The 11,305-nt window shown below is 43.9% G+C and overlaps 1 long non-coding RNA gene across 1 annotated transcript; it reads right to left on the bottom strand.

Moving 5' to 3' along the window:
- Positions 1 to 9,851: 9,851 nt before the first annotated feature.
- LOC121747918 lies at positions 9,852 to 10,485 on the bottom strand. The gene is made up of 2 exons (XR_006039373.1): positions 10,292 to 10,485; positions 9,852 to 10,088 (listed from the first exon to the last, which is right to left on the bottom strand). It is a non-coding gene; the product is annotated as an uncharacterized LOC121747918 (long non-coding RNA).
- Positions 10,486 to 11,305: the final 820 nt, after the last annotated feature.

The following is an 11,305-nucleotide window of genomic DNA, read 5'->3' as shown; positions in this document are numbered from 1 at the left end:
AAATGTCTCACGGTGTTATGTCGTCGACGTATATGTCGAGACTTACCGTTATAGAAGCCATTGTTTGCCCTTCCAATAGCTGCTTGGCTATCGCAGTGGATCAGCACTGGTGGCACTGGCTTAGACCAACATGGAATGTCTTCAAGGAAGTTCTTAAGCCACTCGGCTTCCTCACCAGCCTTATCCAAGGCAATGAACTCCGATTCCATTGTTGATCGGGCTATACAGGTCTGTTTTGTGGATTTCCACGATACAGCACCACCCCCAATAGTAAAGACATATCCACTTGTTGAAAGTGGGTCTCTATTATCGGATATCCAATTGGCATCACAGTACCCTTCAAGTACCGGGGGGTATCTCGAGAAGTGTAGCCCAAGATTTTGAGTGTGTTTTAAATATCTCAAAACCCCCACAAGAGCTCTCCAATGCTCTTTGCTTGGATTGCTCGTGTAACGACTTAACTTGTTCACGGCACAAGCAATGTCAGGTCGAGTGCAATTAGTCAAGTACATAATGTACCCGATGACCCGTGCATACTCTTCTTGTGCAACGGGCTCGCCTTTGTTTTTGCTCAAGTGAACGTCGAGTTCAATTGGAGTCTTAACCGGCGTGCCATCATAGGCTTTGAATTTATTCAATATCTTCTCAACATAATGTGATTGTGTTAAGATGATTCCATCATTCGTTCTTAGAATCTTCATTCCAAGAATTACATCGGCTAGACCCATGTCTTTCATGTCAAAGTTTCTCTTTAACATGACCTTTGTATCGTTAATTACTTGAGTGTTACTACTCAAGATTAACATATCATCAACGTAGAGACACACTATAACATGACCGTTATTAGTGCTCTTGATGTAGACACATTTGTTGCACTCGTTGATTTTAAACCCATTTGATAACATCACATTATCAAACTTCAAGTGCCATTGCAATGACGCTTGTTTCAATCCATATAGGGACTTTACGAGCTTGCATACCTTTTTCTCTTGTCCAGGTACTACAAACCCTTCGGGTTGTTCCATATAGATTTCATCTTCTAGTTCACCATTTAGAAACGCGGTCTTTACATCCATTTGATGAATCTCAAGATTGTGCAATGCAGCAATAGCGAGAAGCACTCGTATAGATATAATCCTTGTTACAGGTGAATAGGTATCGAAGAAGTCATGTCCTTCCTTTTGTTTAAAACCCTTTACTACTAATCGGGCTTTATACTTATCAACTGTTCCATCGGCCTTAAACTTTCTTTTAAGAACCCATTTGCATCCTAAAGGTTTAGCACCTTCGGGCAAATCAACCAACACCCATGTGTGGTTTAGCAAAATTGAATCAATTTTGCTTTGAACAGCTTCTCTCCAATGCAGCCCGTCTGGGCCAGCAAAGGTTACTTTTATCGATGTTGGTTCTTCATCCAACATGAAAGCAATGTAGTCAGGACCAAAAGTTTTTGGTGTTCTGACTCTATTACCACGTCTTAGTACTGTATCTTTTGGATCGGGCCTTGCACGCTTGCGCGATTCAGGTTCCGCATCTGCTGATTTAGAACTAGTGGCTTCTTCTTCCACTTGTTTAGAACTAGTGGCTTCTTCAATTCTTGTCTCAGAATTGGTTGAGACTTTTTCCCTGTCTTTGCAAGGAAATGTATTTTCGAGAAATACAGCATTCCTCGACTCAATTGTTGTTCCTACTGTGATAGTCGATATTTCAGACTTGTGAACAACAAATCGATATGCACTACTGTTAAGTGCATATCCAATGAAGATGCAATCAACCGTCTTAGGTCCGATTGTAACTTCTTTGGGCGGAGGAACCATCACCTTTGCCAAACACCCCCAAACTTTGAGGTATTTGTAGGATGACTTCCTTCCCTTCCACAACTCATAAGGAGTGACATCTTTTCCTTTGATAGGGATCTTATTCAAGATATAGTTGGCTGTCAAAACAACTTCCCCCCACATATTATGTGGTAATCCTGAAGTTAGAAGCAGTGCATTCATCATCTCTTTTAGAGTTCGATTTTTGCGTTCTGCAACACCATTAGATTGTGGTGAATATGGTGCAGTTGTTTGATGATTTATACCACTTGCGTTGCATAACTCCTCAAACGGGGCTACATATTCGCCTCCTCTATCGCTTCGAATCATTTTGATTTTACAACCAAGTTGATTCTCAACTTCGTTCTTATAATTTTTGAACTCTTCTATTGCTTCATCTTTACTTCTTAAAAGATAAATGTAGCAATACCTTGTGCAATCATCTATGAAAGTGATAAAGTACTTTTTACCACCTCTTGTTTGCACCATCTTTAAATCACATACGTCCGTGTGAATTAATTCAAGGGGTTTTGTGCTTCGTTCAACTGAGTGAAACGGCAACTTAGTCATTTTTGCTTTAAGACAAATTTCACATTTATCTTTGAATTTACTAATCTTTTAATGGCTTTTGAATTTACATGTCCCAATCTACAATGCCACAAATTTGAAGACTCGGTCAAATAAGAGGAAGTAGATGCTTTATTATTATTCGCCAATGGCTTTGCAACACTGCGAGTTGCTACACTAAGCTTGAAAAGCCCATCGGTTACATAACCTTTTCCGAGGGATTTTCCAAACTTATACAAGACAAACCTATCGGACTCAAATACAAGTTTAAACCCCTTATTAACTAGTATTGATCCTGACACTAGGTTCTTGCGGATGTCCGGGACATGCAGCACATCCTTCAAGGTGATAGTTAGGCCAGACGTCATCATGAGAATCACGTTGCCAACGCCGAGGACTTCGGACGATGCTTGATTCCCCATGTTGATTTTCCTCCCTTCAACAGCAGTGTAGGAGGCAAACTTGTTCCTGTCGGAGCAAACATGAGCAGTAGCGCCGGTGTCGATGTACCAGCCTCCCTTGTTATCAACAAGGTTAACCTCTTCAGTGACCACTGCAATGAGGTCGTTCTCATCCCAGTCCTTGAACTCCTTCTCAACGACGTGGGCTGCCGGCTTCTTCTTCTTGCTGCGGCAGTCTTTTGCAAAGTGGCCTTGTTTGCCACATTTGTAGCAGTCACCTTCAAACTTCTTTGAAGGCTGCTTTCCCTTCCCTTTGTCGTTTGGACGGTTTGGGCGAGGGCGTTTGTTGGAGGGACCGCCCCGCTCCAACAGGTTGGCTTTGGCTTCATTTGGGGTGAAGCCCTTAGCCTTTTGATCACTTTTGCGCACGTCGGCCTCAATGCGCAGCTTCACGATCAAGTCTTCAAGGGTCATCTGCTTTCGCTTGTGCTTGAGATAACTCTTGAAGTCCTTCCAACTTGGAGGGAGCTTGTCAATGATCGTGCACCTTAGGAACTTATCGGGCAAGGTCATCCCTTCAGCCACTAAGGAGTGGATGATCATTTGGAGCTCTTGGACTTGCTCCATGATGGGTCGAGAGTCGACCATCTTGTAGTCCATAAACTTGGATGCTACAACCTGTTCAGTCCCTGCAGCATTGTCTATGCTATATTTCTTCTCTAGGCTTTCCCACATTTGTTTAGATGTGGTTACATTGGAGTATACATTATAGAGGCTATCATCTAATGCACTTAAAATAAAGTTTTTACATAGATAATCCCCTTTTCTCCAAGCCTCATAGTCCGCCATGACTTCGAGCCTAGTCTCTTGGTCGCTTGGCGCGGGCGGCTCGTTCTCTGTGAGGAAGTTGGCGACGCCCAATGTTGTCAAGTAGAACAACATCTTTTGGTACCACCTCTTGAAGTCTGATCCTCCAAACTTGGGTGGTTTCTCGGCCGGTGGCATCATTCTTGGTGCCAAAGGTGCCGCAGTTGGTCCTTGGAAGGAACCAATTCCGTTGCCCCCGAAGGAGCCAACAACGTGGTTGGGCATAGAGCCCCCACCATTCACGTTAGGCATAGAGCCCGCCATGAACGTACTATCCCCGAAGGGACTAGCACTCGCATGAGACCCGAAGGCCCCAGCATTCGTGTGAGGCCCGAAGGCCCCAACACTCGATCCATTAAAGGATCCGAAGGAACCACTAAAAGTGGAACCAACCGATCCACTCGAGGTGGATCCACCAGTGAGCCCAAGGGGGTTAACGAACTCCCAAGGGGTTGTTGATGAAGAGGGATAGCGCCCGAGAGTGGTCATCATCGTCGGAATTGACGACGTATTGACCGGTCCAGTGGTCGCCATGGTGGAGGGAATGGCGGCGGTGGTGGCGGCAGCAGTGGTGTTAGATTCCGTCGACATCTCCAGCAAAGGTTTTAATTGTTTCGAAAATTTTAGTTCAGTTTAGGAGGTCCAAATCCCTTCAAAGGCAAGTATATCTTGTCTTGCGATTGTTGGTTTCTGGGGATTACAAGAGATAAAAGCCGGGCGTAATACAACCCTAAAGAAGGAATACAAAAGACGTAACTGAACTAGAATGAGATTACAAATGTAAAAACGAAACAGTAACCGTGAATAAGGTTTGAGCCGAGTCGAGGAGGCCTCTTCCCGCAAGACGAGATACGCCCCGGTAGTGCTCTTCGGTTTGGCGTGTCGTCCCCAAAAGTAAAACGGCTACGTCTCTATTGATGCAGCACCGCAATCAGTAGAGCTCCGGCGAACTGGATGTAGGAGAGGACAGAGCTTCGACAGAAAGACAATGCAGAGAGGGAGAGAGCTTATGCTGTAATGCTTGTGAATGATGTTATGTAATGCATGGAGTGGCTAGCCTATTTATAGGCTCAGTCCACTGCTGTGGGTCAACAGCCATGAAGGCTCATCATGGCAGATTTGTAACCGCCGACGGTTACGAGCGTGTGGCAGGAGTGTGCCATCCGTGTGTGGAGCGTGTGGATTTCTCACGTGGCAGTCGTGATCTCACGTGGCAGTCGTGACTGTGCCTCGCTTGACGACGTGTCAAGCCACTTGGATTGCTGACTCGGCGATGGTCCAAAAAGAATAGTTTGGGCCAAGCCCCAAGCCCAAAGACCACCCAAAGACCAATTGCCAAGATCCAAGATCCAAGTCCAAGTCCGAGACCGGGTTTTATTTTATTTTTTAGAGAGTTGTAGGACCCATGTAGTTACAAAATGAATAGCAATAAAATTCACAAATATAGAAATCACTCACTTTAAGCAAGCAGTTTGAGATAAGTATGTTAGATCACATCTAAGGGTTTTTCAAGCAATAACATGCACTGTTAAGATAGTTTTCATTACATGAGAAAATTGTATTCGGAGCTATGGGCTAACATGATGTGCTTACCATAACATAGGTATCCTTTTCTGGGTCAAACTTTGTTGCAACTTCTGGTCCCCAATTTCCAAACTGGCGAAGTGGAAGAACTTTGAAACCCGGCAATGAGGCTATGGCCCTGTTATTGATAGAAATGTCCCAAGACTAGTAACTAGTAGTAGGTGTCAAAAAGAAGAGAATAACGGCTAGTACCAAGTTTCCATAACTTGGTAATTGGTATTACAATAAATGAGTGAACTTTCCTAGATACATTTAATTAGTGATAGTTCCTAGTGTAATGGTGGTATTTCCTATGGTTGTAATTCCCCTATAAAAGGGAACATGTGTAACCTATTCAAAACATAACAGAAAAATACAATCAAAACCATTCTTCTATCTTTGCCACCATGTTCTACCTCCAATACAACGCCTCTCTCGATTACCATCTTTAAGATGGTATCAGAGCAGGTTGCAACGGTGTGGGACTCAGAAAATTCTCATCACCGTCCCGGTTATACCCTTCCCGGCCTTATACCTTTCCCGGCCCTTTTATTTTAAACCTGCAAAATCAGAAATAAAGCCATGTCAGGATCTGACTCAGAAGCTACAAACACCAACCAACCATTAATGAATTTCTCAGGGGAATTCGCTGCCCAATTAGCCGAATTCCTTAGGCAAATCAATATACCACCAAAAGCTCAAGAACAGCCCCCTCCACCCTCAAATCAACCAGAATCATTGGGGGAGATACACCTTCAAACCAAATTGAATGGCGACAATTATTCCCTCTGGACAACTCTGATGGAACACGCAATCGGAGGGAAGGGTCTGTCGTCTCACATCAACGGAGTTACCGACCCTCCCCCAACTAGTGATCCCGGTTATCCGAAGTGGAAGCAGAGAGATCATTGCTGCTTCAACTGGATTATAAACAACATCGAAGCCAATCTTGTCAACGAAGTATCACAATACGCAACGGCCCGAGACCTATGGGAGGGTCTGGCCATTACATACGGGAGTGGAACTGATCCGTTCCAAGTTTCGGATCTGCACAGGCAAGCGTACAACATGAAGCAGGGGAATATGAGCCTTGAAAACTTATTGAATAAGTTCCAGAAGCTCTGGATTTCCATCGACGAAATGGATCCAAATCCGATGGATACTCCATCATCTATTCAGAAATACAACAGCAACACTCAAAGGCATAGATTATATCAGTTTCTATGGGCGTTGGATGAAAGATATGATGCATTAAAGAGGGAAATCTTAAACAAAGATCCACTACCCACTGTACAAAGCGCTTACGGATTGGTAAGACGCGAATCGGCTAATGAGCGGGTTTACAAACTCTCTGGAGATTCACAAGGAGCTGGAATAGGTGCCAGATTAGCAGCGATGAACCGGAGCCGACCACCACCGCCACCCAAGTTCTCTGCCGGATCTGCGACTCCAACCGACAAGAGCAAAATGACTTGCAGCCACTGTGGTGGGAAGAAGCACACGGTGGATACATGCTTCCACCTCCACGGATTTCCCGATTGGTGGGAAGACATGAAGAAAAGGCAGAACCGGAATCGGGGTGGAGGAGGCAGAGCAACAGCGGCGGTGACCGTTGGGGACCGAGCCACCAACACCGAGAGCTCGGCGGGCAACGTCGGTCAAGCCAACACGGTGGGGAACGGCGGCGGACAGCTTCCAGGTCCGGGTCGCCACAGCTTCGTCGCGACGGGGAACGGCGGGGATGAAAAAGCCGTCGCATCGGTCTCAATCGCCCGGGTCTGGTCGGAAGGTAACCCGGCGTCAACGGTGGCGTCAACGGTCACCAGCACCGACGGAACGACAGAGGCCGAATTGAGAGTTGGAGAGGAGAAGATGATTGAGGCGCCGTATGAAATTAGGGCTGAGGGATTTGGAGGTTATTTTAACAAATTTCGGAAATTCGAATCGCCCCCCCAGAAGTTTCCTAAATTCCCCCCCAACTCCCGAGTATCTAATCCTACCCGAAATCACCCCACTACTTCCTCACCTTTCAAATTTAACCCCAATACCACCACAAAACCCCAAACTTACCTCAACACTTCCGAAAATCCTAAAAATGCCCCAAAAATTTCCAAAAAATTCCCCGACAAATCAGACGGGCTAGTCTTTCAACCTAATATCCCGTGTCATAACCCTTTTAAAGCCTTAGCCTTTACCTCATCCACCACAGTCGAACAAAAGGAGCACAAATGGATTTTTGACTGTGGGGCTACTGACACGATCTCCTTCGATCCAAATGACTTCTCCACAATATCTAAACCGACTAAAACCTATGTCCAAACTGCCGGGGGGGATTTAGCTCGAGTCGAGGGGGCAGGCACTATCAATATTTCTCCAACTCTCCGGCTCTCTAACTGCCTCTTTGTCCCAACTTTTTCACACAAATTATTATCTGTTTGTCAGGTGACCAAGGAGTTAAACTGTAAATTACTGATGCAACCTCGTTTTTGCGTGTTACAGGATACCAAGACGGGGATGATAGTTGGGCGTGGCACTGAACGAAGTGGATTGTACTACGTGGATGAGATAGCTCAACAAAGTGCGGCATTACTAACCCGTGAAGCAACTACAACAAAGGCTTGGCTTTTACATCATCGGTTAGGACATCCTTCCATAGGATATCTGAAATTAATGTTTCCTAAGATGTTTTCTAGTGTGCACTCTCTTGATTGTGAAACTTGTCATTTGGCCAAGAGCCTTCGTCATTCTTTTAAACTGAATAATACTCGAGTGTCTTCCCCGTTTTCTCTGATTCACTCTGACGTTTGGGGTCCTGCCCCAATCAATGGGGGCCAGGGTCTCCGTTATTTTCTCCTGTTTATAGATGACTTTTCTCGTATGACTTGGGTCTACTTCTTAAAAAATAAGACTGAGGTTTTTGAAAAATTCACCCAATTCTACAGCATGGTCCAAACTCAGTATAAACAAAATATCCAAGTCTTACGGTCCGACAATGGGGGGGAATATTTAAATGCCAACATGAAATCCTTCTTTCTTGAAAAAGGGCTTATCCATCAAACTTCTTGTGCATACACACCTGAACAGAATGGGGTAGCAGAACGGAAAAATAGGTATATCCTAGAAATCACCAGGGCTCTCCTCATCGAGTCAAAAATCCCCACATCTTTTTGGCCAGAAGCTATAGCCACCGCTGTGTACCTTATGAACCGTCTTCCAACAGGTATCCTCAACTTCAAAACTCCCATCGATACTTTTATCAACCATGAAGCCATACAGAAACCAACCTATCTCACCCTTGACCCGAAAGTCTTTGGTTGTACAGTCTTTGTCCACATCCCGAAACATGACCGTACCAAATTCTCTCCTTGTGCCGTTAAATGTGTTTTTCTCGGGTATGGGGTCAATCAGAAAGGTTATCGGTGCTATGACCCTATAAATAAGCACATGTATACTACCATGAACTGTGATTTTGTTGAGGGAGAATACTACTATAGCCAATCTAGCGGTCAGGGGGAGAGCCAACCACATAGACCAATTAGCGACCCACTAAATTGGCTATACATCCCAACGGACGCAATCCATCAGCCGGAACCTATACTAGGGGAAACCGAGCAAGGGGGAGATGAGGGGAAGGAAAACCAACCTATCATTGGCACAGAACTCAACTTAAACGAGGAAACAAGCCATGCCAATGAGCTATCAAAATCCACTAGTCAGGCCGCAGAGTTTGGAGACATCACCCAACCATCAACTCCGTCTTCGAATCCTGAGGTAAACAATCTTGCTGAACTCAACATAGTTCCTTTAGAAATCACTAACACTTACAGTGAAGGCCAAGAAGGGGACAGTGAGAAGCGGTATGAACTGCCACACAGAAGTACAAGGGGGATCCCTCCCAAAAGATACTCTCCAGATTGGAAAGGAAGGAAAACAACGTATTCAATAGCAAACATAGCTCAAAGACACCTCACAGAGATGGCCAGAGCATTCGAGGTTGCCCTATATGAAGAAGAAGAAATTCCTCAGTCTTTCCAAGAAGCTGTTAAGCACAAACATTGGAGAGAAGCCATGAAAAAGGAAATTGATGCCCTGATCAAAAATGGAACGTGGGAAAAATGTAGTCTACCAGAAGGGAAGAAACCAGTCGGGTGTAGATGGGTGTTCACCATCAAAAGACGTGCAGATGGATCAATCGAGAGATATAAGGCGCGATTGGTGGCCAAAGGATATACTCAAGTGTATGGAATTGATTACGACGAGACTTTCTCCCCAGTTGCTAAACTTGACACGATCCGGGCATTATTGTCAGTTGCAGCATGTAAGGATTGGTCGCTACATCAATTTGATGTGACAAATGCATTCCTCCATGGAGAATTAGGTGAAGAAAAGAAGGTCTATATGGCAGTTCCACCTGGATTTGAGACCGAATTTGGTTACAGGCAAGTGTGCAGATTAAAGAAAACTCTTTACGGCTTGAAGCAGTCCCCAAGAATCTGGTTTGGAAGATTTTGCCAAGCAATGGTCAAGCATGGGTTCAAACAGAGTCTTTCTGATCATACGCTTTTTACAAAAAAGAGAGGAGATAAGATAACTTGTCTCATCATCTATGTCGATGATATGATCATCACAGGGGATGACACAGAAGAAATCAACAACCTCAAGATCAATCTGTTTAAAGAATTTGACATGAAAGATCTCGGCCCTCTAAAATACTTCTTAGGAATTGAAGTGCTCAGGTCGAATCATGGAATATTCTTAAGACAGAGAAAATATGTCCTCGACATGTTGGCAGAAACTGGCCTCTTAGATTGCAAGCCTGCTGACACACCAATGATACCGAATCATGGGCTAAAAATTGTTGAGGGAGCTGAACCTGCAGATCGAGAGAAATATCAAAGGTTAGTAGGGAAATTACTCTATCTGTCGCACACCAGGCCAGACATTGCATATGCAGTAGGAATTGTCAGCCAGTTCATGCACCAACCACAAGAAGAACACATGAACGCAGCCTTACGAATAGTAAGATACCTCAAGGGCACAACAAATTATGGAGTGTTCTTAAGAAAAGGAAAGGACCTTGAAGTAGATGGCTATACAGATGCCGATTGGGCAAGTAATCCAGTCGATAGAAAGTCAACCGGTGGATACTTTACCTTCATCGGAGGCAACCTAGTTACTTGGAGAAGTAAGAAGCAAAAGGTTGTAGCCTTATCAAGTGCTGAAGCAGAGTTCCGAGGCATCAAGAGTGGACTCATGGAGATCATATGGCTTAGGAGATTACTTACTGAGATTGGTTTTCCCCCAAACCGAAAGAGTAAGTTATTCTGTGACAATAAAGCGGCAATCAGCATATCAGAAAATCCAGTACAACATGATCGAACCAAACACGTTGAAGTCGATCGCCACTTCATTAAAGAAAAATTGGAAGGTGGAGTCATAGAATTCCCGTTTGTGCGATCCGAGGAACAATTGGCTGATATCCTAACCAAAGCAGTGAATCCCAGAATTTTTAGAGAAGTTTTGGCCAAGTTGAACATTGGAGATACCATTGCTCAACTTGAGGGGGAGTGTCAAAAAGAAGAGAATAACGGCTAGTACCAAGTTTCCATAACTTGGTAATTGGTATTACAATAAATGAGTGAACTTTCCTAGATACATTTAATTAGTGATAGTTCGTAGTGTAATGGTGGTATTTCCTATGGTTGTAATTCCCCTATAAAAGGGAACATGTGTAACCTATTCAAAACATAACAGAAAAATACAATCAAAACCATTCTTCTATCTTTGCCACCATGTTCTACCTCCAATACAACGCCTCTCTCGATTACCATCTTTAAGAGTAGGAGTATATATTTCACTAATTGTCATGTACTACTAGAAGTTTGGAATAATAAACCTCCATTTAACTACGCAGTTTCAAGTATCTAATGAGCATCATCTAACATACACTCGAGATTATATTCATCTTTATAAATATGATACTGGTGTAAGATTTTTAAAATACGTTTGAGATTACATCAGTAACATTTTCTTTCTTTTTTATTGACAAATCAGTGGTAAATAAACATTAAAGACTTGCATCAATATGTT

The sequence above is a fragment of the Salvia splendens genome, chromosome 9 (assembly GCF_004379255.2).
Source record: "Salvia splendens isolate huo1 chromosome 9, SspV2, whole genome shotgun sequence".
NCBI lineage: Eukaryota > Viridiplantae > Streptophyta > Magnoliopsida > Lamiales > Lamiaceae > Salvia > Salvia splendens.
The sequence above is the reverse complement of the archived record's forward strand: the minus strand, read 5'-3'. Positions and strand labels throughout refer to the sequence as shown.